This window comes from Cygnus olor, chromosome 3 (genome assembly GCF_009769625.2).
Source record: "Cygnus olor isolate bCygOlo1 chromosome 3, bCygOlo1.pri.v2, whole genome shotgun sequence".
NCBI classification, from domain to species: domain Eukaryota; kingdom Metazoa; phylum Chordata; class Aves; order Anseriformes; family Anatidae; genus Cygnus; species Cygnus olor.
In genome coordinates this window covers 98879850-98905960 of record NC_049171.1, presented here as the reverse complement: position 1 = coordinate 98905960, position 26111 = coordinate 98879850, and positions in this window count along the sequence as shown.

The window sequence follows — 26111 nt, the reverse complement described above, 5'->3', positions numbered from 1 at the left end:
AGTTATAAATATTTAGCCTTAGAGTCTATGGCTTTAATAGTTAAAAGACTGGCTGAAGTCACTGGTTACAACACAGTACTATATTTGACATATAACTTTTGACTTTTTTAACTTTCTATGCACTAGAGAATTTCAGGGAGAAAGTCCATCAATGATACCATGGATTCATCTCTTTTTGACAGGGCAGGCTGCTCTTTTTCATCCCTTTGCACAATGCTTTCAGACACAAGTGTTACATAAGGAGGAGTATTAATTACTACACGGAAATAGTTCTTAAAAGAAACCCATCCAAATGCAAATGTTCCAAAGCATTCATTGGGAGCCAGTATTTTTAAGTGCAGTCTGTAATGAGGAGAGCACTCCTTCAAATGATTTATTTCCAGATTTGAGGGAAATTGGTATTTAAGATTTACACCTTTCAGAAAAGGTAAAGGTTTCTATTTAAGGTCGGTGTGAGGTCTGTGAGACCTCTAGCCATTCCACAGGAACATAACAGAATAGATGATAGAAAAGATCTGAGCTAGGAATGCACAAATTGAGCAGGATTTCATGTTTTTTTTACAAAATACATTTTTAAATATGAAAAGGGAAAAATACAGACTTGTTGGCTTAATGGGCATTCTCAAACAAAGAAAATATTGCAATATGCCCAATGATGGTAGGATCACAAAGTCTAAGCAGCTTAAGATAAACACATTTTTAGGAAGTAGATAAAAGATAATTCCCTGCTAGGAAACTAATCACTACATTTGTATCGTGAAAGCACTTCTGTGTTACATTTTGCTTGACTGAGTCTTCTGAATCCTATAGTAAGAAGTTTGAGGTTTCTCCTGTTTGCCCTCACTTCTTATGTGTGCATTACTAGCTGAGTTTGCACTAGAAATCCATTACACTATAGCTCAAGAATGCAAGGGGGAAAACACTTAATTTCCTCCCATCTTTAATATCTTTAATGTTATTCCATGCCATCTATTTTATGTTATGTCTAGAGTTCTGGGTAACAGAAATGACTCATGTACCCCACGCTTAGCAAAAGAGCATGCTTTCTCTAGGTGGATAACCTGAACCATAGCAAAGCTCTCTGACCCTTGCACTAAACCATAAACAGAAATTTCTTTGCACAACCAGCTGCTTTTGGGTGGTCTTTGCACAGGGATAAGTTTTATAGGCTTGGCTTTGAATCTGAAAATGCACTAGATCAAGTAGTGCTTTGGGAGGAGCCTTGTAGTTTCAGAAAGCTTTTACAGACTTCCCAAGTGACTGAGCAGTAGTTAAGACACAGCCTTGCTCCCATAAAAGCCGTCTCTTTCCCTAGTAATGCATCTATGCTACAATACTCGAATCCTGTGGGGTCCTTCCTTGGCAACCACAGCTCTGAGCGAGGGTACTCTGAAAGCTGAGTTGGCTTATTCCCTCTCGTGGCCAAACCTGCAGGAAGAAGGAGAGGTGTGGAAAGTTTTCTAGAGATGCTTTTTAATAGCATTCCCCTTAAATATGTCCACAGGGGACAATAAGGAGGAGGGGGCTTTGCCTCCCTGTTCAGGCCCTAAAACCTAGAAGAGCTAATGGAATATACAGAAGGCTAAAGCCAGCTGAGGCCTGGAGCTTAGTTTTTTGTCAGCCTCATGCAATCAGGGACATATTTCACACTGGAGCTCACAAGAAATGGTCCACACAACTGCAAATATCACCACTTTCTCAGCCAAATGCAAAACCAAAACTGCTTCTTGGATATAAATGTACACATGCTATATTTACATAGCAAACTCTAAGTGCTCCTCTGCATACGCACAGAGGATGAATCCAAGCCATTCATCACCTGGTACGTTACTCCCACATAATTTAACGTAGCAGTAGTAGTTGTGCACTCAGACAGCACAGTGATAGTGCAACCCCGAAGACCATCATGAAATAAAAGAGAAGCCACTTTTCCCATGCAATAGTGAATTTGTTATTCACTTATTGAAGTAAGTTTTTAATATTGGTGCTAGCAATCTAGGTGTTCATTCTGGACTCAAAGAACTAAAGTGAACATTAAGTCCTAAAAATCTTTAAGTGCTACTGCAGCAAAAAGGCAGGGCACAGTAAACCCAGATCTGCAGTCCTCCAGGAGAAGCTGGGCCATTCTTCTACAGCACAATATCATGTCGGAAAAGAGGGAAGTCCATTTTGTTTAATGATCCCAGACCTAAGCACAGCAGGTAGGATGATCTCTCCAAAATTTCATACAAAAATAAATAAAATTAAAAAAAAAAGATTTTCTACATTATGAGTCCATATCCTTTCCTTATACCACCCCCTGTTAAAGAAAATAAACTGCAAAAAGTGTCCCATCTAACCAAACCCCATAAAATGACATTTTTACAACCTGGAGAAACACATTTAATATCCAAGAGCCATACACACTTTACTGAAACACAAGTTGTAGGTAGACAGAGAGAGTAATCTGTGCTGAATCCAGCTCACTTTTAAGACTACGGTACTTTCTTCACTGGACTTACCCATCTGGCCTCTTCTAAGTATCCTAGATACAGTTGCAAGGAAAAAAAACTTGGAGCCTCAACTAATACCACCATGCAGAGTGAGAGAGAGAGAGATTCAATGCAAGGGGAATGTCATTGACTTGGTTATTTGGATTGACATCAACAGTCTAACCACCTTTTGCTATTTCAAATAGACGAGAAGATGACATCTTTGTCCTGCTACCATCTCCCATGAAGTTATGCTGCTCAGTTCTCTGTCTCAGGATCTGGTAGGAAGTTAATAATTCTAGGAAAATTGTTAAGGGGCAACCTCTAATATTTAAGACTGGTGGACATGTCCATGTCATGAAGACAGACATGAAGACTATTTCATGACAGGGGTGCAGTAACAGGATTACGTCATGGTAAAATCACTTGCATTAAACCTCTCCTAGGTCTCTCCTGTTTCTTTACCCCTGTTCTTTTACCTCACTGCTCCATATTCACTCTCCTTTTGGTTAATCTCTTTCGCTCCTTGCTTTGAAAAGCAGCTCCTCTTCCTTCCCTTCTCTTCCCATCCCCTCCATTCCCCAAACAACCTCGACCTCCCTGCTTTGCCTCTGCAGCACTCCTTCAGCACTGCCCACCATGCTCTGACACACAGGAACAAATTATCATGTCGAACACACACAAAGCAAATTATACATGTTTGCAAATGGCACAAATCTCTTATCTCATGTCTGCCAAGCAGATAGATAGTTAATATACTGATCCCCATTTTACAGATTCCCATTGGGTGTAAACTACTGTAGCTTAATTGACTCCAGTGTAGGTGCCCCACTTAAAGCAAGTGGAGGTCATTGCTTAAAGCTCACAGACGGGAAGCAGTTTGCCTTCCAAAAGGCCACCCATGAATATGGGATTTCAGTGACAACGTTTTATTCCCCAAGTCCCATGCACAGTTCCCTCCATAACCCCACCCAGCTTTGTTTTATGTCTCAGCTGGGAAGCCAGCTCCAAGGTTTGCTTTTGCGCTGGGTAACAGCCGTAAGAATCCACTTGACTTTAATTACATGGTATTTATTTCACTTGCCCAGCACACTGAGGCCATACATACTAGCGAGTATTTATGGTGTTCTCAAAAAGCCCTACTCCTGCGCACGGTGGGCCTCTGATTTTGTGCTGCAAGGCAGTGACTCCCCCCCCTTCTCCAGCTCTTCAACAAGCTGCTGCTTTGTTTCCAGTGACTGTGGTACGTTAATGCTGGCTGCCAGCTTGCTGGCACATACTGAAGTGGTTCCAGTTCAGCTGAACAGCTGCTGACTTATACTCCAAGTATCAATCCCAGGTCTGAAAAAGCCAAACACTCTTGTGGAAGGGCTTTTCATTATGAACTGGGAACGCTGCTTCAAGGATCTGCATCAGGCCTCTGACAGCAGCTCATGGCCCCGTCAGGTTGCACATCACCAGATCTAAGGACACTAATTGTTTCTGCAGGCTTAGAAACTGTATGAGAACAGGTGCCTAGGTCAGGCAACGGTACTCCCTGAGTTATACCACAGCTAATGCTGGTATACAATAGGCCAACAGTTTTCTTCAGTGATAGCATAGACGTGCTTGGCTTTAAATTCTATATCAGCAGCTGAATTTCTGTGAAGTCTGATCCAGACCCACTTTGCAGCTTGCCACAACCTCACAGAGTGAGCAAATTATTTTGAAGTGTATCCAGAGAAAAACAGTTGAGATCACATGCATTAATCTTGGACCAAGTACTAAAACTGCTTGAAACTCATCTAAAACTTCCTAAATGTTTGAGGAATATTTGTTACCTTGTGTGAATCTTGACAGTGATGGTGACAAACACAATAGGACTGTTTCGTCAGCAAGAACTCAGAGTGGCACATGTCAAGTTCTCTCCTGAGGAGAATCTCTCAAATTGAAACCAGCTCCGACTGCCATTTCTTGTCCTTCTTCTCACCTGTCATGGATTTCCAATCAGATTTGTCTTCAAAACCACATGAATCGCGAAGTGCCTTATAGCCAGTAGTGTTGTCCCAGTGCTGCTCTATGAATTAGTCCCTTATAAGATTACTTGGCTTTCCACACAGCTTCTCAGAATGCCCTGGAACACTAAAATTGTCTAACCTCTCTGTCAACTTCAATAAAGAGAGGTTAAGTAACTTATGAAGCATCACGAAACACATCAGAAACACATCCAGATATTAAGTCTGAAGATTCAGACACCCTATCTTGTTATCAACCACTAAATCACCCCTAACCTCCCATCAAGCTGAGCCAGTGTCTCATGCCAGGTGACAATACACAGCGTGCCTGCATCAGCTCCTTGCTGGCCACGGCAACACGCTGTGTTATCTGCATTAGTGTGGGGCTGGTTCGAAGGTGACTGTCATGGTCTGGCAGTTCATAAACATGTCATCTGCTGCCTACATACTACCAAACATACTGTTCTTGTTCGGATTTTGCCTTTGTCTCCTGGGGCTTCATACACTATCCCAAGGCACCACTTTGACTGAAACTATCTATCCAGTCACCCCAAGATGGCAAACACACCAGCAGTTGTCAGCCTTTTCCCATATGGCTCTACTTAGTTCAACCTAATAAAAAAGAAAATAGTTTGTTCCCATTGGCTCTGAATAAAGCTGTCATTTGGATGGTGAGTTTTGTGTCGTGGCTTCTGTTTTAGCGTGACAGCTAAACCAGTGCAAGGCACTGTGCTCAAGATGTTGCAGGACTGCAACTTCCCAGTGGCGTACTGCAGCAGAACATCCACCCCCCTTGGCTGGCACACAGTGGACTGAAGATGGCCTTAGCTTTTCTCACAGCTATTTTTCAGCGTGCCCATAACCTGAGTCCCTCTTATCTCTCCCTAAAGCCATGAGCAGTAAATCAGACAGTTCTCCCACTCATCGTTGCCAGGATTTTAACCAACAACTTATAACAACTTCACACTATATCTAGGCATCCAGGTCCCCAAAAGACATCGCGCTTTACAGGAAGATGATATGCTGAGAAAATCATCCATGGTTTTCCACTCATTCATTAGGGGAGCAATAAAACATCTGTATTCATTTACTTAAACTGTTAAAGCAGTGAAACAGAAGGAAGTGACTTATACCCATATTTAGAAATATGCAGTCTGCTCAACAGATCACTTAGGGAGTAAATTTACAGCAGACAATATCAACATAACAGTGGTTAGTTAGCTCCTATTAACAACCGAGAAGAGCTATAGCATCAAAGCAGAAAGCAGGGATTTTTTTTTTTAACTTCCCCACTGAATGACACACTAATTCAGCAAAGCAGTCCGATTCTTTGGGAACTCACCCAGCTGTCTGGCACAAGGGTGACCCTGCTCATTAATAGTGACACTGCCAAGTTATATCACAATCAGAGTCAGGCTTCTGGAGCTGCCTTCCCCTCTTGTGGGGAAAGGAGGAAGACTTCAGACAAAAGCAAACAGGGTAGTCCTATGCTTAAACCGGTGGCAAATAGCTTCCATTAAACACAAAATTTTAAGAAACAGAGGCATTAAAATAAAAAAGATCTGCTCCACACAATGGCAGAGATTAGAAGTCTTTCCACACTGCTTTATTGATTACTTAGAAGCAGTCTGATATATTTAACTAAAAATCAATGGAAAAAATAAAGGTCTGCCTATTTGACTCAGAGGAAGAATTTCATTCATGGGATGAAAGAGCCTAATGAGCCAATTCAGAATTCAAAGAGAGCTATTAGTGATGAAGGAATGAAGTGGTTTTGTAACGAAATGATGAGCACTGAGTGCAGATGGAGGAAATAGTGTTTTGTAAATTCTGAATCCGGATTTTTTTTAATCTTTAAATACTTCATTGATATGCTCTCTGCAATATTTAGCATGATTTAGGGTCTCATTCGTGGCCATTTTTCCCCAACTGTGGCACCTGCAAAAATATACCTCAAGTCAGTAAAAGCACTTGCACACAGTTACAGATCACTTATTCATATGGGCATGCCCAGTACTTCCTCTTAAGATAGCCAACATTTTCAAGACTTCAGTGCTTCCCCCAACAAAATAAACAACTAAAGGAGGACATGGACTGCCACAGCTATCATTTGTAGCTCTGTCTTGAGAGAAACAAATTTCGAGAACCACTGTTTTTTTAGCCTGAGGGTGGGGACCAGGTTGGGGACTGAGCAAGGCACGACTCTGTCCTTACAGTGTGGCACAACAAGCCCAGCCAGATGAGCAGGGGATGAAATGAGGACTGATGTTTCACTTGGCTCTAATCAGTAAACTCAACCCAGCATCAGACAAAAATAAATAAATAAATAAATAAACTGGCTGGACTTTTGGGGGCCAGAGTGAGATTTGACTGTAAATATGCTGAATATAACAGTGGTCCTTACACCAAGATCCTGGTGTAGCCAAGCTACTTTAGCCATAAAGCCATTTTTGTGGCTGTCACAACCTGCACATTTTGATGCTTATAATTAAGGTTAGCCAACGGTTTCTATCAGAAGATGCCTCTCTCATTTGTTTGCACATCCATAGGGCTTTATCTGAGTGTGGAGCGCTTGGTGTTCACAACCACCATGAGGTAAGAATTAAGCAGCCTGACTACCTCTCCCAGCTATGTGTCTTGCTAATCTGGATGAAATCAGGGCACACATCCACTGTCTGCTCTATCCACCTCAACTCCAGAACAAGAGGCTTGTGAGAACACAACACAGCTTTGCTAAACATTAGCTAGTGTGAGAAGGAAAGCAGTTTAGCAGGGAAGGAAGGTTTTACAGGGAGAAGGAATATCCTTGTTTTACAGCCTTATAAAGCTTGGGGGTGGGAGAAATCTGGCTCAAATCCCCACATTTTCTGAGGGCAACAAATAAACTCCAGACAATATACACTTTAGACATAATTATTCTAAAGATTCGCAGCTAGGAATCATGTTCTTTGTTAGCAAAATAACAAAAATAAAGTAGAAGGAAGGTAAAAAAATAATAATAATAATACATATCCAGAAGAAACGAACAATAGGGAAAACCTAATTATGTGACTATGAATCTATGGCTCTTCTATATCTTCAGTGCAGTGTGTGGTTCTTTTCCCCTCATCTGAAAGAGGCTGTATGAGAACAAAAACATTCAGAGAAAGGCGACTACAATGACCACCTCTACGGAACAGCTTCCACACAAGGAACAATTCCATACAGCCTGTTCAGTATGAAGAAGGGTCATCTTAGTGCGGGTGTGATACTGACCTACAAACCAAGAGTGGCCAAGATCCGATAGGTGGGCATCAGATAGGCACTGTCAGTTATGCACTCCACTGGCTGGAGGAGCCAGCTTCATGAAGGCAAAGAAGATGGTTCTTCATGCAACAGGTAGTTAGCCTGCACAATTTCTTGCTGAAGGACGTTGTTGCAAAAAGTTTAGAAGGGCTCCAAGTACTTGCACCTGGGCAAGTACCTGGAAGGGATATCCACTGAGAAAAAGGACCTGAAAAAATTAAAAGTCAGTGAAAATCCATGCATATGCCAATCCTCCAAATAGCTGCCACTGGCTACCACAGGCAGAGGATGCTGGGGTAGATGACCTTTGTTCTGAACCAGTGCTGCTGTGCTTTGGTGCATCTCCTGCCTTTTGTCCTGTACTTTTGCTGGGTGACACAGTATAATCTGGCTGCTTGCTTCTGGATGGATCAAATGTCCTACTTTTATACACACTAATGAATAAAAATTGAAGTTATTTCAAAAACTCATCTTCCCCACTGTGAGGACTGCACCGCAGGCCCAGGAGTGACTTTACCTCATGCTTGCAATGTCTGGCAAACCATTTTGTATGGAGTTGATGATAATGAACCCGGCAGCTTGTTTTCCTGAGAACAGGAGCTTGCCATTTTTTGACCAGTAGGAAACTTATATTGAACGTGTTCAAGCTAGCAAGAGAAAGTGAGAGAATTGAACTTCAAAATCAAAGGATTCCTACTTAGATATAAAAGCCATCTGAGTCAATAAGCACACAGTCTTTTAACTCTTCCACTGTGAGTATCTATGAAGAGGCTTTACCTTCAACCTTCAAGAATTTTCTTGGTACGAGAATCACCATGATGCTTTCTCATGAATATGATTAAACACTTCTTTGCCCACTGAGGAAGCTGGACATTCACAGATATGCAGCACAGATATTCAAGGGTAAATAACATGAAGACGACTGATAGAGGAGTGTCAATGGCAGTTTCCAACTTTACCTTTGAGAGCAAAAGGGTTGCCATTGGAAAGAAATTACTGACAGAACGACAGTCTTTCAGTAGGGTTCTGCAATGCAAAAGTAAAGTCAGAATGTTGCAGAGATTCACTTGGATAGTGCCATATCAGGATACATCAAATAAAATACGTCTTACATTTTCCTTCAAGCTCTGACTGTGCCTGGCCTGACAGGGAATTAGTGAGACATTTCTATCTGCTGACTTATTTATTACTGAAACACTCTTGTTATAGTCTTTGAAATGTTGTTCACAGTTTTAGCCATTTTCTGACTTAAATTCAGTGACATTTCTGCAAAAACATTCAGAACCAAATGGCCATAATATGTTCTGCAGACATAGGAAATACCCTGAGGAGGGAGTTAATGGGAATGAACATAATAAGGCTCTTTGAGGAGAGTGAGATGTGGTATATATTTTATCTTTACAGATTTTAACTAAATCCCTGAAGGTTCTTTATGTGGGAGAAGTTTTTCTGTTTAAGTGAAAGTCTAGTTGAATTTGAAAGGACAGTCTTATTTTGTTTTCTCCCTGGAAAAAAATAAAAAATAAAAAAATAAAAAGAGTGTTGATAGGTTTGTTCTATGTTATTTTTGTTTGGGGTTTGGGGGTTCTGTTCTGACGGGGTTCTCTGAGTGCTGAATATTCTTCATCAGTATAGACTAACGCAGAAAAGAGAGACCGGAGTATTTAGATTGCAAGCAAAGATTAAGACAGCCTTCCTTTCAGGTCTGTTTGTGTTTCCAAGACACTACTTTTTTCATTTACATAGCTAGGCATCACTAAGGATCTGATTCAATTTCCAGTGACATGAGTGGAAGATATCGCCAAGTCAAGGATCACGGAAGGCAAATGTGCAGAAAGTCAGCATTGCGTCTGCCTGCAATGTCAGTCCAACCCAGTCTCCACTTCCTGTCTCCCCCAAGGGAGCCAACAGGAACTAATAATAATATCTCACTAAGACCACCCTTTCCAGGGACAGTACGGTCTCAGTGATGAACTACAGCTTCTTTCCAAAGCTTGGCAAGTCTTTACCACTGAAATCCCTGAGCCATCAAAAGGCAGCCTCACAACACCCTTTTCTCCCTTCTTATAGGGGACAGTAACATTTACACAGGTGTGAAAATGCCAAAGGGATCCACAGCGCTTCCCCAAGGGCAAGTTATTTGGCCATGCAAGACTGTGCAGTCACTGTATATTTTTGCTTGAGATGACTTGGATGTCTCATTCTAAGATAGTTTGTAGGAGGCACTGCAGAAAGGTTCACTACGTATCTATCATATCTTGTGGTTTTGATTATTTGTTTCACAGATGTGCCAAGAGCCTGATTTTACAAAATAAAGCAGGATAAATCCAGGATTTTCACAGGTGTTTTCTGTGTCTTTGTCTAGTCCTTTACTCACAGTGCCTCAGCTGAACTCTACTGTTCATGCCCTTCTCCATAGTTGGACAAGTGTGCCAAGGTAAGGTAACTAACCCGCTTCAGGTTGCAAGTTCATGCCCCAAATACTTACTGCATCATCACACTTTGGGAAATGCTGACAAGAAACAAGGGGCTGCAAGTTTCAGTCTCGACGATGTGATCACTAGCTTTTTTTTCAGGTTATTTAATGTAGCATAGCTTTCTTAGTTCAGTCAATGGTTTCAACTTTCTGACCCCAGGTTGTTTCCACAGTGAAAATACGAAGGTTCAAAAAGAAGTATCTGGCTTAGAAACCTATTCACCAGCTCTGAGCAGGCAGAGGTGAACACAGTGTTGCCCACACACCCAACAGCCTGTGTGAGCATGCCCTGGATGCAGTATAAAACAAGACATGCTTTCTTTTGGGCAGATTTGTCTTGTCTTTTCTATTAGTTTCAACTCGCTGGTTAGAGACCTCTGCATATTATCGTGCCAATTTCAAATTCCTCTGTCTAGTTGGTATCACTCACCTCTGTGCTAAGGCCATGACTACAAAGCACCAGACTGGCTCTGTGCACTCAAACATCATGCATTTTAGAATAGACACATTCTATTTCTCAAGACAAGTCCACTGTGAGAATGGAAAGAAGAACTGTCCTCCCAAGAACCAGGACTACCCAGGGTTACCCAGGCCTCCATATCAAGCACCCAACTGCGACTTTCTTGGTCTGTATCTAAGCACACTCTCTACTATTTCCATCTTGCCTGCTGTTTCCATAAAGGCTGTGATGAGTCTCAGTATGACATATTCTTGAAGACCGGAGTAAAAACAGGGAGGAAATCCATTCTCTGAACTGGCATACATATTCTGGGGTCAGACAGAAACCAACCAAGTCCCCCTTTGACTGGTGGATCAGAGAGGTGATGTTATTTTCCCATGGGGTTCTGGAAATGGCAGCCTCCTTTAGCACTCTTTGTACATTTCACAACGTAAGGCAATGCCTGCTCTTTAAATAAACCTCAACATGCAAAGCTTACCAACTGTGCTGAGATCTTTTCTCAGCATCTTCTTGTCCCTGCCAAGTTAGTTGGCACACAGAAACTCACCACTCTAACTTACAGATATTACAAAATAGATGGAAGGAAGGCAAGAAACTTTTATAGACTTCTTTCTAGTTATATACTAAAGACAATACATGCAAGCTTTAGTTTTGTGCAATACACTTCTTAGCAGAAGCAGTACCCTGAGCCCTGCAGCAAATATGTTTCATCCACCTCCAATTAAAATACTGGGAGTTTATCACCCACTGAACTCACAGTGCTTTAGGCAAAACCTCTCATGAGCTGCAAAACAAACCCAAGACTTCAACGATATATTGTAAAACTCCTTATGGATCTTTTTACTGTCATGACTACTCATTCCTTGCCACTGTGAAAAGTTTCTGCATTTCCTCTGTGATCAGCTGTCAGTCAGGTGGGTGAAAGACTTGAAACCTCACCAGGATCAGCAGTTTAATATACGTTATTTCTGAAATCTTGCAAAGGGTTGTGAAGAAATTGATCCTGTTCTTGGAGCTGTGTACACTTCAAAAACCAAGCTGCAATGCAAACTTTTTCTTCCCTCTATTATAGCTTTGAGATGGGAAAATCTGATCCCCTTAAAAGATCAGGTGCAACGTTTCATGTTCCAGGCCTCTCAGATGGTTTCACTGCTGAATGCGATAGGCAGATTAAGAGCTTATTGTTAGGAAATAGTTTTGTAAAGGTCATCTCAGGAGTAAATCTTTGAAATTTAATGCAAGATTTATAGTTTCATGTGGTGACTTTTTATAGCATTTCCTAGTAATTTTGTTGTTTTCTACAGCATAATAACTACGTATCATAATCATAAACTGATGATTAATTCTTCTGAGAGCCGAACACCATCAGCCATCAGTAGCTAAGCTTAATACACTGAAGGGAGCTCTACTTAGTGTCAAATGCTGAACAGTTTCTAGATCTGTCCTTCTGCCATACTGGAGCAGTGAGGATTCTGGTGCTGGCTGAGAAGGAGAGAGAGCTGCCATACCTGCGCTAGTGACCCCATCTGCTTCCCGCAAGCAAGGCAGATGAGAAACACCTACTACATTTTCAGGCATGGAATATTTATCAGTTTAGCAGTGCTATCACAAGGGTAGCCTGAAAAGTTTCCATAAAGTGCAGTATAATCATCATATCTAGTATCCTCAGAGTACAGAGGCTGGTGTTGAATGCCAAAGTGCATGTCTGGGCCCCACACTTGCATCTTGGTGTAGCCCCTACTTTCACAAAGCACAGACACAGCCCTTCATACTTCATTTTGCACTGACATGCCAGCATTTCTCCCTTTTTTACTGTTAAGGACTCACAAGAGTTTTGTTTCTCCTCACATGGGCTGGAGTGATATGGGGGGAGGAGTTACATTGTCTTTTAATAAAGTCCAGAAAATTAAGGCAAGTCAAATTTTAACTCCTCAATGAACAGATTAAGCTGTGCTCTAAATCTTGCATAGCCGCTCTGTAGTAAGCTCTGTACAGAATACAGAAGGTTTCAGCTGCGAAATTCAACTCTGTCTATGCACAGTCTCTGCTAGAGTTCAGCAGTACTCACCTTCTGGGCCAGGCAGTTGCTGTTTCTCCCCATTAACAGTAGAGGTATCCGTCCCATCCTTTGAATTACAAACCAAGCCTGGAACCCAAATTTAAGGATTCACAGAACTGGTCTGTTTTTATTTGGGCATAACTGTGGCTCTTAGGTAAAAAAAAAAAAAAAAAAAAGAAAAAAAAAAGAAAAAAAAAAAAAAAAAGAAAAAAAAAAGGAAAAAAAAAAAAAAAAAAGAAAAAAAACATTTTTTCCCTTAGAAAAACTGTTCCAGAACTGTATTAAAGAGAGGAAAGGAATTATTTCAGTTAACATCTAATGACTTCTGCAGGATACAGAGACTGCTAAAGTAATAGCATTTTATTGCAATATTATTTATTCATTGCAGAGGCAAGGGAGGAGCAATGCAAGTAGGAAGGGTCTCTAGATATCAATCTTTAGCAAAGATGGACAGCATATGCAAGTGCTGCGTTATATTGCATTAATGCGAGTGCAATGTGCGAATCAAGTGAGATCATCCTGTGGTGTCTGGGCCTCCTTTGTAGTGTTAGATCCACCTTAGACAGGTACTGCATTTCATTTTGAAAGTGAAAACTAACCTGGAGGGGAACAAAAGTTGGTGGAAGGGTGGTTTTCTTAAGGCTTGTACATTGCCTGGCACATTAGGAAATCCCTGGCCAAATACTTTATTTATGTACACCTAAACACATGGGACACCTTACCCTTCTCAGTGCAAATCGGGATTGCTCTGCAAGGAGGGGAAGCACTACCAGTGGACAGTACAACAGAAGGACCGAGACACAGAAGACAGCTGCCAGGAGCAGTCTAAAAGCCTTTAAGTCAGTAAGGACCTGTGTCCTTGTGGAGCATCCACCTACAGGCTGAGGGCTCTGGCACTGCCCTGGTACCAGCACCAAGCTGCCCTGCTCAGAGCAAAGGCCTTTGCCATGGTGCGGACACTCAATGAAGAGCAAAACTGAAGGGAAACATGGAAGAACCCTGCAGATGTAGGTCACAGTGCTCAAAGGAATTTTTTCTCATTAGATAAGAAGGACACTGCAACAATGAAAGGATCTGCTCCCGGTTCAATTTTGGTGCTTCACAACAAATTCCCCATGGCCAACAGGCCGAGTTACAGACCAGACTGGCAACTAAAAAGGTTCGACAATCTGGCAATATACTTAATAACCTGGCAAGTAGACTAAGCTACCACAGGAGATAAATATTTTCCTTGGACTTTTTTGCCTTTCTCTACAAGGGAAAGGGATAAATTATGTACAGGAAAAAAATTCCATTTGTGTGTTGCATCTGGTAGCACATGCTGCAAATTGCTGATCAAAAATAGTGATATTGTGGGCTTTGAGCCCTTTGCAGCTGACAGTGAATTCAAATGTAATACCAAAACCCTCTCATAGAATAGGGGATCATTAAGATCTCCAGTCTGAAGATGGACAACTGCAAAACACAGAGGTGAAGTCACTCATCCACAAATGTGCAAAGAGCACCAGCAGCTGAAACAGGAACCGAGCTCATGTCTGATGTGTGCCAGGACCATAATTTCCCCAAAGCCCTGCTTTTTTCCTCCCAGCGGGAATATAGTAATGCTGTTGTACCTGACTCAGCACTCTAGACAATCTTTCACTGAAGAGTTTTGATACAAGCAATGAGAATTATCAGAATAGGGGAAAAAAACAGGAGCCCCATAAATTTCTGCAGAGTGCACATGAGCATGCTATGAGCCTTCAAATGTTTCCAAAGAACAACATCGGGTGGGAGTACACAGGGCACTTGTACAAGGCATAAGAGGTTCATGATTATTTATTTCCCAGAGCACGGCAGAAGGAAACAAATTACCCCACTGACTATTTTTTAGATAACCGGATTTGAAAAGGAGTAGTCAAGCATTATGTAAATCATGCTAAGCACAAAGTCACTCCAATAACAATATACTCCCTATTGCTTTTGCTCTACTGGAGTCTAGGAGAATTCAGCAATAATCAAATTATTTAAAACTGACCAGTGAGCAAAACTTCAAAACCATTTTCATTACAAAACATTTGCCTGCAATTTAATAAGGACACTGTTTTAAAAAAATGGCAACTAAATCAGAATTACTGTGGATCCCTTACCTTTGAAATTGTTCCATTCTTTAAGCCATAAAAAAATAAAAAGACAGAGAGCAGGAGAGAGAGACTTGTGTAAACCCATTCACAGGGTAGTCAGAAGTATGAGAGAAAATGTCAACACTTGTCAAGTTAGATATAACAGACTTGAGAAACTGGCCACAGATAAAACAGAAGTGGACAACTGAATTCATATTAACATGGGAAAAGTGTCCAGAGCTTCTTACCTTGCTCTTCTTTGCAATGGTATAAAAACAGGAGGAAAGGTTACACTGGGAAATTGGAGTGGCTCTGATAGCCAACTGTGAGCACATTTATTCGTTTGGTTTAGAGCAGGCTGAAGGCCAAGTGAACCGTAATGTGTATCCACATTTGTGCGACCTCCAGTGCACGGCAGAGTGAGGGTGCAAACCCAGATGCAGAAAGATGTTTCTCATCCCCACAGGGCTCAGGCCTCACATCCTAGAACGTCTGGCACAAGCAAAAATAAAGACACCAAATGCAATGGAAATTATCAGTTTCCTTCTGAGTTAGTGAGGTCTTCCAGGAAACTTGTCTCTACAGCTTCGCCTGTTCTTTAAATACATTTCTGTTTGCGAGCGGTTTAACCTTTGGAATCACAGAATGTTAGGGATTGGAAGGGACCTCAAAAGATCACCTAGTCCAACCCCAAGAACACAGTAAGAAGCTTCATAAGCCCATATTACGCAGGCAGGCGAAGGCTTTCTCTGCCCGCCAAATGCTAGACACTGACGCAATCATGGGTCTCCCATCTGTCATGAGAAAGAGTTCCCTCTAATGACAAGCACTAACAAACCTCCCGAAATCTGTAAACACACAGCCTCCAACTTCACAATTTCAGCCTGTCCAGAGCTGTCCTACGCTGACAGCTTATATCTTTAGGCGTGTAATGGAAACCTGGAGATCGGGTGACTTGTGTTGATTCTCCATCACACCAGCATAAATAACAGTAACACAAATGCGGCCCCAGCTGCACAAGCAGCAGCATTGCTTCCTCCCTGCCCTGCACAATGAAGTTAGGTATCACCTGTGAAGCATTAAACATGCACATGTTTATCAGGTTGCTTTAGTACAGAACAGGAAGAAGACAGAAGAATTGGTATCTGGATTTGCCATGATTTATTTGGATTTCTTTCGAGGTCTCCCAGCCTCATTTTAAGGTTTTAACAGTGCTAATTCCTGATGGCCCGGACTATTTTCTAGCTTCACATGCCAGATGACAGGACGTCATTTTTGCCTTGGTTACCCTTTGAAAATCATATTACACCTCTGTTTTTCATGCTGCACTGATTGCTTATAATTGAGTATTTGGCAGAGAAGCGAGTGCCTGCAGCAGGAGTATTCCTGACTGAAGCAAAAGGACTTTGTCCACAACGTGGGCAGGATTAAAGAGGTCTTGTAAGGATCAGCAGCAACTCTTTGCTCATCCGCAGAGACACTGGTAAGAACATACTCAGCACTGAATAAAGAAACAAAAATAAAAGATAATATACGGCATTCGGTGGCTGTCTTTTATAACCAGTGTATCCATATGTGAATTATCAAATGTGCTAAAGGAGTGTAAATAGAATCCAGAGACAAGTGCCAATTCGTACACATTGCAGGTTACAAAGTGAAGTCTTCAGCATCTCTAGATGGGAAATTGAGGTATCAAAAGGCAGATGCCAGTCAGGAAATGAAACATCTGCAAGTTCATTTGAGGTGAAGAATTTTGCCAGAGAATACTCCCACATGAAGGCAGCAACCAGGCACTGTGTTTGGCCTCTGAATTCAAAGTGATAAGCCAGTTAAATGAGTTCCTTCAGCTCTCTGAAATGGCTCGAATTAATTAATGTTCAACTTCCTCCTAGTGCATGATAGATGTATGCAGTGAGGATTGAATTAAAAGAGAAAATGTAAAGGACTAATTATGTTTACAATGCTGTGCTGCAGCACAGCAAGCGAAGAGATTACCTAAGCACCAGAGTCATCTAAGAGACCTGTATTTATAAGAGAAGTTTTCTTTCTTATTAATAGAAAACCCAAACAATGTGATTTGTCAAGTGGTGCAAATCAGTTATGTAATTCTCCTCAGATAGCCTCTTGATCATTAAAAATGGACAGCTAAAACCTAAGAGAATTCAAGTTTCTTTGGAAATAACTTATTTATCACTAGTACGATATATCCCAAATATTGACATTTAACCTGCTCCAGAAAGCTAAAGTGCAGTTGTTATCCCCATAAGCAAGATAGGGCACACACAAAGAAAAGGAAAAGCACTTGGTCCAGTTCACCCAGCGAATCGTTTGTCAGAGCCAGTATAAGCAAAGTCTGAAAGTCTTTGTGTCTCAAAGACTTTGTCTCTGGGTTCCCCCGTGTGTTGGACAAGAAAGCTACATGTTTGCTTGATGTTACTCTGCAGCCATCATGACATCAGTTGCCTTTAATCCATTAGCAAGCTTTTCGACAGCATTGGGCAGGTGCAATTAGCCAGTTATAGCTCATGGACTGGTAGGAAATAGAAGTTAAAATTTATCAGCCTTTCTACTAGCAGCACCTCACCAAGAAATGAAATTTTACAGTGCCAGTTGTAAGAGCATCACTAAAACCGTCTCTTCCGTGACCTTGAGATTTTATCACCAGGCAGCAGAACAAAGTCTGATAAATCTTCTGGGAGAAAGTTATGAATAAATAGCTTGCATTTTGTATCATGTGTGTGCATGTCATACATGAGTAATGCACATAATACAAATAATACACAGATTCCCCCTCCCCCAATACTAGCTTAATTTTTAATGAATTATTTCGGTTGCATCAGAGCCCCTTTTTATTATTAATAAAGGATTATTTTTACTGCAGCATATTCTCCAGCCTCCAGACCGCACCCAGGAGACCATAAAAAAACTAAGAGTACCCTTGACAAATGTATTCTAAAAGATGGTCCCTGTCTGCCATGAGGCACGAATAAACTAAATAGTGTGGGTGGAGAGTGTTATTTTCATGGCAGTTCTGAACAATGAGGGCCCAGGTTCTCCTCTTTATTTCTATGGGAATTATACCTGAAGTGCTTCACTTGTGGTCATGTAGAAAGTTGGTGGCAGAAGTGGAAGCAGAACCAGATTTAATTCCCAGCTCATTTTTCTAATCTCCCTTCCCTTCACATTCATTATGATGATTCAGATTACATCTACGTGGCAAGAACATATCAAAAAAATGGGCATCTTTCCTTTCATTAAAGAGAAAGAAGACAAGGCACCAAACAGATTTGAGACTTGGAAAGCTTCGTAAATCTAAGCTTCCCTTACCTCTTCCCAACAGAGCTCTCCCCTGTGGGAGGTGCAGGTCTCTGCAGGAGGTGCTCTGGGGAGCAGTGCAGGTTCCCCATCCTCTACAACAGTCACCATACTTGGTCAAACCTCTCTGTCCACAGTCACTGTTCGTGAGTGCTGCTGGAGCTATGCAGCACTGGTGTATGTCCTGATGCTTTGTGCTGTCTTCCCAGGGGCTCCTTTTGCAATTTGACATAAAACAGTGTAGCTTCCCACATCTCATACTGCTTCCTATAGTTTGGGTGGTTTTCCGCCTGCTTCTTGTGTTGTTTTCATTCATGAGGACAAGATCAGGGCCCCATCATTCCCACTTGTCTCCTGGATTAGCTTTGCTTACACTTCAGCATTTCATACTGCATACATGGTAGCTCTTTTAACCTCTCTCTGGTCCCGATAAAGCTCTCTTGCTCTCTGGAAATACTTCCATAGGGTTGCACTTTTCTCACCTTATGATCTCTCCAGGGGTTGTCCTCATCTGCCTGGGCTCAAAGCTTCTCTTGTCTCTTAAGATGAGAACGTTTTTTCTACCAGACCCTTATAATCCCAAATACTGATATATTGAGTTTCACTGATATGTTGCTTAACAAAAAGCACAAGATTTCTTCTCTATTAGAAAACAAAGGAAAACTCTAGATATGGAAACAATAGCATCTAATTCAACTACTGCCCTAGAAACACATCATAGGTTTACCCATCATCTTTTACTTTCAGTAGCCTCATAATGCTCCTCAACCACAATTCTCAAAGGATACCGCCATAGATAAATTTCCAGAATGCACAGTGGAGACAAGAAAAGCACACTGTGAAAATGCATGTGTAATTTTTATGATCAGAATTGACAAAATCTCATTGCTAGTTTTATAATGGCCTGATAAAGCCATAAAAAAAAAAAGGGGGGGGGACATCTGTATGTCAGTGCTTTGGCATCAGGTTCACGGTACAGAATATACAAGCGAGCATCCTACGACTCTAATCTCAAAGCTCACTGCAGAATAACATGCTACAGAGCTATCTGCCAAGCTGCAAATACTTCTTTTACAGCTACCTCAAAAAAATCCTTTTCTCATTCCAGCGTATTGAACTCGTGTATGGGTCTGCTCAGAATAACACTGGCAACCGCTTCTTCTAGCACCATCTTTTAGGTAAATTCTATTGAGTTTGGGCAAATAGATGGACTTTTCACCAAGCACAATATTGTCTTTGTCAAGGCACATGGATCTGTTCCTGAATTTTCAATGTGTTTCATAGATTAAGGGCAGAAAATGCCATCTGCTACTCTGCTTCCGCCACACACAAGGAGTTGCTGCGTATGCTGTTTCTGAGGGTTTGAGGTTATGGCCTTTCTCCGCTGCTTGGGAAAAATATGTAACACGTGTCATAAAATCAGTTACATTGGCTTCTTTGTAGTTTATCCCACATTGCCACTGTCTGCCAGGGGGTTTCCTGCTCACCAACAGCCAATACAATGGTTCTCCTCTTACATATCATGTGATAACCTGACCAGCTGTAATGGTTTTACCAGGCACTGGTATCCAGCAATGCCTGCCAACTACACAGATACCTACTGTGCTGCCAGAAACAAGTGCTTGTGCAATTCTCCTGACTTCTTCTGGGCTTCAGCTTGTCTTTGGTCTGAAACGTAAACAACTGCGTAGATACAAAGCTTCAGCACTGGCAATGCTGTCCGAGGGTAGTCACCCATTGATAAGAAAGCATAAGGACATACACACAATATGGGAAGGAAAACACAAGCTTTGATCAGCCTGCATGTGGCTTGGGAGGGCCTGATCTTTGACAGGAGAACTCATGTGAAGTGTGCTTAGCAATGGAAGAATACGTGTCATGAAACAGATAGCACCGCCTCAGGACAGTCAGCCAGACATCACTAATAGCAGCAGCAGGGACACATGGATGAACTTACCTCTTTCTAATATGAGAATTTCAAATGCTACTCCAGCCCATATTATGATCTTAAACCTTTTACTTCTTCATGAGAAATGAATCAAAGCACCCAAGACCGAGGAATGGACAACCACACAAATTTGGACCAATACCACCTGTTTAGAACCAGTGCCACCAAAAAAGCATGAAAAGTGTTAGCAACTGGTGATTCCTCCCAGTTGGAGACCAAGACATGAGAAGAAGGAGAGAAATGGATCAGGTGAATGATTGGCTGTGTGGCTGGGGCCACTCTCAGGGTTTAGGGTTCTATGATCCCAGATGCACCTTCAAGAGACAGGGCATGTTGGCACTGGATGGGGCGCACCTGACCAGGTGGGGCAAGAGTGTTCTGGGCAGCAAGCTGGCTGGAACATCCCCATATGTAATAAATCAAGCAGGGAGGGCAGGAAACCAACAAGGCTGAGCAAGGACCTGCTGGTCAAACTGAGGTTTAAAAAGCAAATGCACAGGCAGTGGAACCAGGGACAGGTGGCCTGGGAAGAGTACAGGGATGCCATGCAGATGTGCAGGGATGGGATCAGGAAAGCCAAGGCACAGATGGAAATGAACTCGGCAAGGGATGCAAAGAATAACGAGAAGGGATTCTGTAGGTACATTGGCCAGAAAAGAAAGGCCAAGGAAAGTGTACCCCCTCTGATAAATGAGAAGGGGGAACTGGTAACAACAGCCATGGAGAAGGCTGAGGTGCTCAACAACGTCTTTGCCTCAGCCTTCACTGCCAGTCAGTCTCCCCACATCTCTCAAGTTCCCGAACCTCTAGGTGAAGGTGAAGGAGGCAAAGAGCAGTTTTGAGACCACCTGATGACACCGAATGATGACTGTATCCCAGGGCCCCGAGGGAGCTGGCTGATGGAGTTGCCAAGCCTTTCTCCACCGTATTTGAAAAGTGCTGGCAGTCAGGTGAACTCCCAGCTGACTGGAAAAAAGGAAACGTCACTCCCATTTTTAAAAAGGGCAGAAAGGAAGACCTGCGTACTTGCAGCCCAGAAGGCCAACTGCATCCTGGGCTGCAACAACAGAGGAGTAGGCAGCAGGTCGAAGAAGGTGATTGTCCCTCTCTACTGTACCCTTGTGAGGCCCCACTTGGAGTGCTACATTCAGGTCGGGGGCACCCAGCACAAGAAGGATGTGGACCTGTTGGCGTGGGTCCAGAGGAGGCCACAAAGATGATCAGAGGGCTGGAGCGCCTCTCCTGTGAAGACAGGCTGAGAGAGCTGGGGGTGTTCAGCCTGGAGAAGAGAAGGCTCCGGGGCGACCTCATTGAGGTCCTTCAGTACTTAAAGGGGGCTTATACCAAAGATGGAGAGTGACTTTTTACTTGGCCAGATAGTGATCAGGTAAGGTATAATAATTTCAAAGTAAAAGGATGAAGATTTGGATTAGATTTTAGGAGGAAATTCTTCACTCAGAGGGTGGTGAGGCACTGAAACAGGTTGACCAGAGAAGTTGTGGATGCCCCATCCCTTACGCTTTTTTCCCAGGCCCTGGGAAACCTGACCTCAGGTCCCTTCCAGCCCAAGCCGTTCTATGATTCCATGACCATGAACTACTACTGGTCATCATCAAAAGATAAGAGAGGAAGAAAAAGTAGAACGCAGATATGAATATTTCAGAAGCTTAACTAGAGCAGGTGCATCTGGAAATGGGATATGCAGAGAAGGAGGATTATTTTTCTGATTAGCTCACTATCTCCAGCGACCACCTGAAAATCAGGCCTCTCCAAACTGTCATGACGAGCACTGCAAATCACTACTTTGAAAATCTTGACCTAAAAAGCAAATGTGTATTTTTAAATAATTAATAGCATTCTCTAAATGGAATTTTCCAGCCCAGAATGAGATGTACAGCTGAGTTCCCCAGAGAAGAGGTATTTATAATGGAAACACTGACACAACCGAAATGATAATGCATTGAGTAGCAATAAAGCTTAACACATGCTTAGTTATTTCATTTTTTTTTATCGAATTGGACCTGTTCCCACCACAACATCATGCCACTTTTCTGGTTTGCTTGACCTCAGTTTAAACATCTCTACAGTTTACAAAAAAAAAAAAAAAAACACTGCCAGTCCAAATGCTTTCAAAATCTAATAAAAAATACAAGTCAATATGTACATAAAGAGGAAGACTTGTACCCAACAAAAAGGCCTGGTTATCTCTGCTGTCAGTTTTTGTTTTTTGGTTGTTTTTGTTGTTGTTGTTGTGTTTCTTTGTTTGTTCTTTTACAGGAATCTGGGCATATTCCTACAGAGCTATCACATCCTAATAACTCATCCTAGTAACTTCAGAAACAAGATGAGACCCTGCTCAGCCCGGCCACTGGCTATACCCAAACCTGGAGAGCATTGTCACATTTTCTTCAACCCTATGTTTCAGTAGGAGCTGTCCTCCCTGCATTCTGGAAGATGGGTAACCTAAACCTTTAACTAACAAACGTTGTTTTTGAAACTGGACCTCCTACCCAAACCTTATGCTGCCTGGGTGAAAGCTGGACTACAAAGTCCCTGAAAAGGCATAGGACATACTGTCCTGTTAAGAAGTGTAAACTCACTTTTAGGCCTGTTCATCTGGGAGAAAAGAGCAACGAATATGGAAGAGATCAAAGGACAAGCAAATTACAGGCAATAGATGACCAAACACCTCCAGGGATGGGGCATCCACAACCTCTCTAGGCACTGGCACAGGCTGCCCAGAGAAGCTGTGGATGCCCCATCCCGGGAGGTGTTCAAGGCCAGGCTGGATGGGGCTCTGAGCAACCTGGTCTAGTGGGAGGTGTCCTGCCCACAGCAGAGGAGTTGGAAGTGAGTGGGCTTTAAGGTCCCTTCTAACCTGAGCCTTTCTATGATTCAAAGCATGTGATTACTTGACATAAAATACAGACACATGTTAGTATGAAACACCAGCATCCTTGTAGTAAACAGGATGTTTTCATCGACTTCCACGAGATCAGGAAGCCATTCTCTGCATTTTGTCATGACTTAGACACATGAGAAGAGAAATCAAATGGAGCTGGTGATAAAATCTGGGGAGGGGAAGATAGAAAATTTCCACCAAAATGCCAGTTTTTCAGTCAGAAATCAAAATACCCCGGCCAAAACCATTAACAGCATATATACTTCCTTCACTCAGGAACCACGGGTGATCCTGCCTTTCATTAACCATACTTCCTTGTTAAAATTTTTCTCAACTCTCTACCAGATTCATCACCCTGCTCTCAACTATGGGCTAGACTTGTGGGTCAGACTCCACTTCCCATGATGAACTGTAGTTTCTTCTTTGTGACAAGAACAAACACAGTCCAAGAAAACCACTGATACATTTGTTACATCCATAATGAAAAGCTTTCAATGGAGACATAAACCAGATATTTCCCTTCTGGAGCTTAATGTTCTTCTGAGGATATAAAACTGCATAGCCACAAAAGTCTGTTCAGTCATCCTACCCATTCTGTTCCCCTTATACTCAAAATCTCATCTTTGCTCAAATGAGAAGAGGAGCAAGACACTTCTGTAAGTATACTTTCATATATTTCAGGAAAAGTCTCCTTTTAAATGACACCACTCAGCATTTTAAAGCCTAACAGCATAGACTCACTCACTCTGAAGTGTACCGTGAGTTAAGTTATCGACCCAAACATAACACTGTTTTACAGTAACACATTTTTATAATCTAATAAATGGCAAGAATCATTTTGTAAGGCATAACACATTGGCTACAGACAAGAAATTCCTTGAGTGTCAGAGAAATGTAGAAAGATGAGTCAGGAAACTGCTACATCACCATCATCATGAATAATAAATTACATGCTGTAATATTTCCCTGCAGTGCTCTGAAGCCAGTCAAGAAGGTAAAAAAAAAAATAATAACAATAAAAAACTTTTAACTGTATAATATCAGTCCTTAATATACCATTTAAATTACATTAGTGCTGAATTCCATAAAAATAAATAAACAGGAAGATTCAAAAAGTGCAGCCAAGCAAGTTTTATCTTGACGTAAGTCCGTGATGTTTTATTCATCTGCTGAGAAGAGAGAGCAGCTTGCAGCTATCCGGGGAGAGCTGTTACACACACGTGGGGAAGCAGAAGAACAGGACGCAGCTCAGCAAAGCTGTTACACAGCAGAGATGCAGGGAGGGGAGGGGAAGGGGAAAAGTCTATTTTTCTTCAGATGTTCAGGTGGCTTCAGTGGATATTTGTTAATCAGGGCAAGAACTATTTATTCCAGAAAGGAGGAAAGACAGCCACTCTATGAAAAGCAAAATAAGTGAAGCTCAGGATGGAGCAGACTGCTGTTTCTGTCCGGTGGCAAGCACGTGGTGTCCCTAAGCCATGCCATTACTGATGGCAGCCACGTGCCTACGGAAGAGCAGAGAGCAAACCTCGCTTTAGAGGAGGGCGTGCAACATTCCCTATGGGATTTATTTTCATGGGGCCATCTGCCCTCACCTTCTGCAGAGTACGGAGGTATCTGTCACATGGGGGGAAATTGGAGAGGTGTTTCTCAGGCATGTAACACCTGTCTTCAAGACCAGCACCATACAACCAGACTACCGAGGCAAGGAATGGTGTTTGCTACAGCATGACACGCAGCTTTGTGGGTAACTGCCCCTGAGGGAAAAAATAGTGGTCTTTAATAAACAGAGCAGGCTGCAGTGACAGAGGGCATCATAACTTTTACAGAGTAACATCATTTCAGAAATGATGAGCTGCAAAACCTCCCACTGAACTCAAGAGCAGCTGCTAACAGCACTTCTGAGAGGCAGGCCATGCTACATAAGCAGGCGTGAACCTTTGGAGATTCAAACATCCTAAGTAATAAGCTGAAAAATGCAGATGATAATACAGGAAAGAGAAAAAAGCAGGACAAGCTTTGCTGTGAATTAATGGCAACAGAATGCAACAACAAGTTCACTGCAGATTACAGCATGAAATAATCTCCCTTATGAATAAGAGGAAATAGTATCTGTGAGATGCAGAAAAGACAACTCTGTCTCCATTGATCCTATGTTCCAGTTCACTGACCCTCTGTTTCGTTTACACTAGCCACACATAAGTATAATTGCACGTGGGGACTTATCAGCACAATTTAAAACAAAAAAGAAACAGCGGGGGGGGAAAAAAAAAAAAGTGATGCTGCCTCCAGACATCTCTATTTTTCATATTCATAACCTTCTTGTCTATGTAGCCAAAGAACAAGTTATAACAGCAGGCGGCCGTGCACTTCCACAGGAACTCTGCAGAAATATGAACCATACTCCAACTACTAGACACGTGGGTTTGATGGATGGACCACATGGTGGGTAAGGAATAGGCTGGATGGTCACATTCAAAGAGTTGCTATTAATGGCTTGGTGTCCAGGTGGAGACCAATGACGAGTGAGTGGTGCCCCTCAGGAGTCTGTACGGGACCGGTATTATTTAACATCTTTTTTGGTTACATGGACAGTGGGATTGAGTGCAACCTGAGCAAGTTTGCCAATGACACCAAGCTGAGTGGTGCGGCCTTACGGCGGCATTCCAGTACTTCAAGGGGACCTACAGGAAAGATGAGGAGGGACTCTTCATCAGGGCTTGTAGTGACAGGACCAGTTTAAAACTAAAACAGAGTAGATTTATATTAGATATTAAGAAGAAATTATTTACCCAGAGGGTGTTGAAGCACTGGAACACGTTGCCCATAGAAGTTAGGGATGCTCCATCCATGAAAGTGTTCAAGAGTAGGTTGGATGGAGCTTTGGCAACCTGATCTAGTGGGTGGCATCCCTGCCCATGCCGAGGGTTTGGAACTAGATGAACTTTAAGGTGCCTTCCAAGCCAAGCCATTCTACGATTCTGCCATGGCACCTAACCTGAACTTTGGGGTTTCCTGTGGCACCTCAGAACCAAAGAATGAAATCAGTCAAGTCACCTACTTCATCCAGGGCTGCCAGACCCTGGCTTCACACATCTC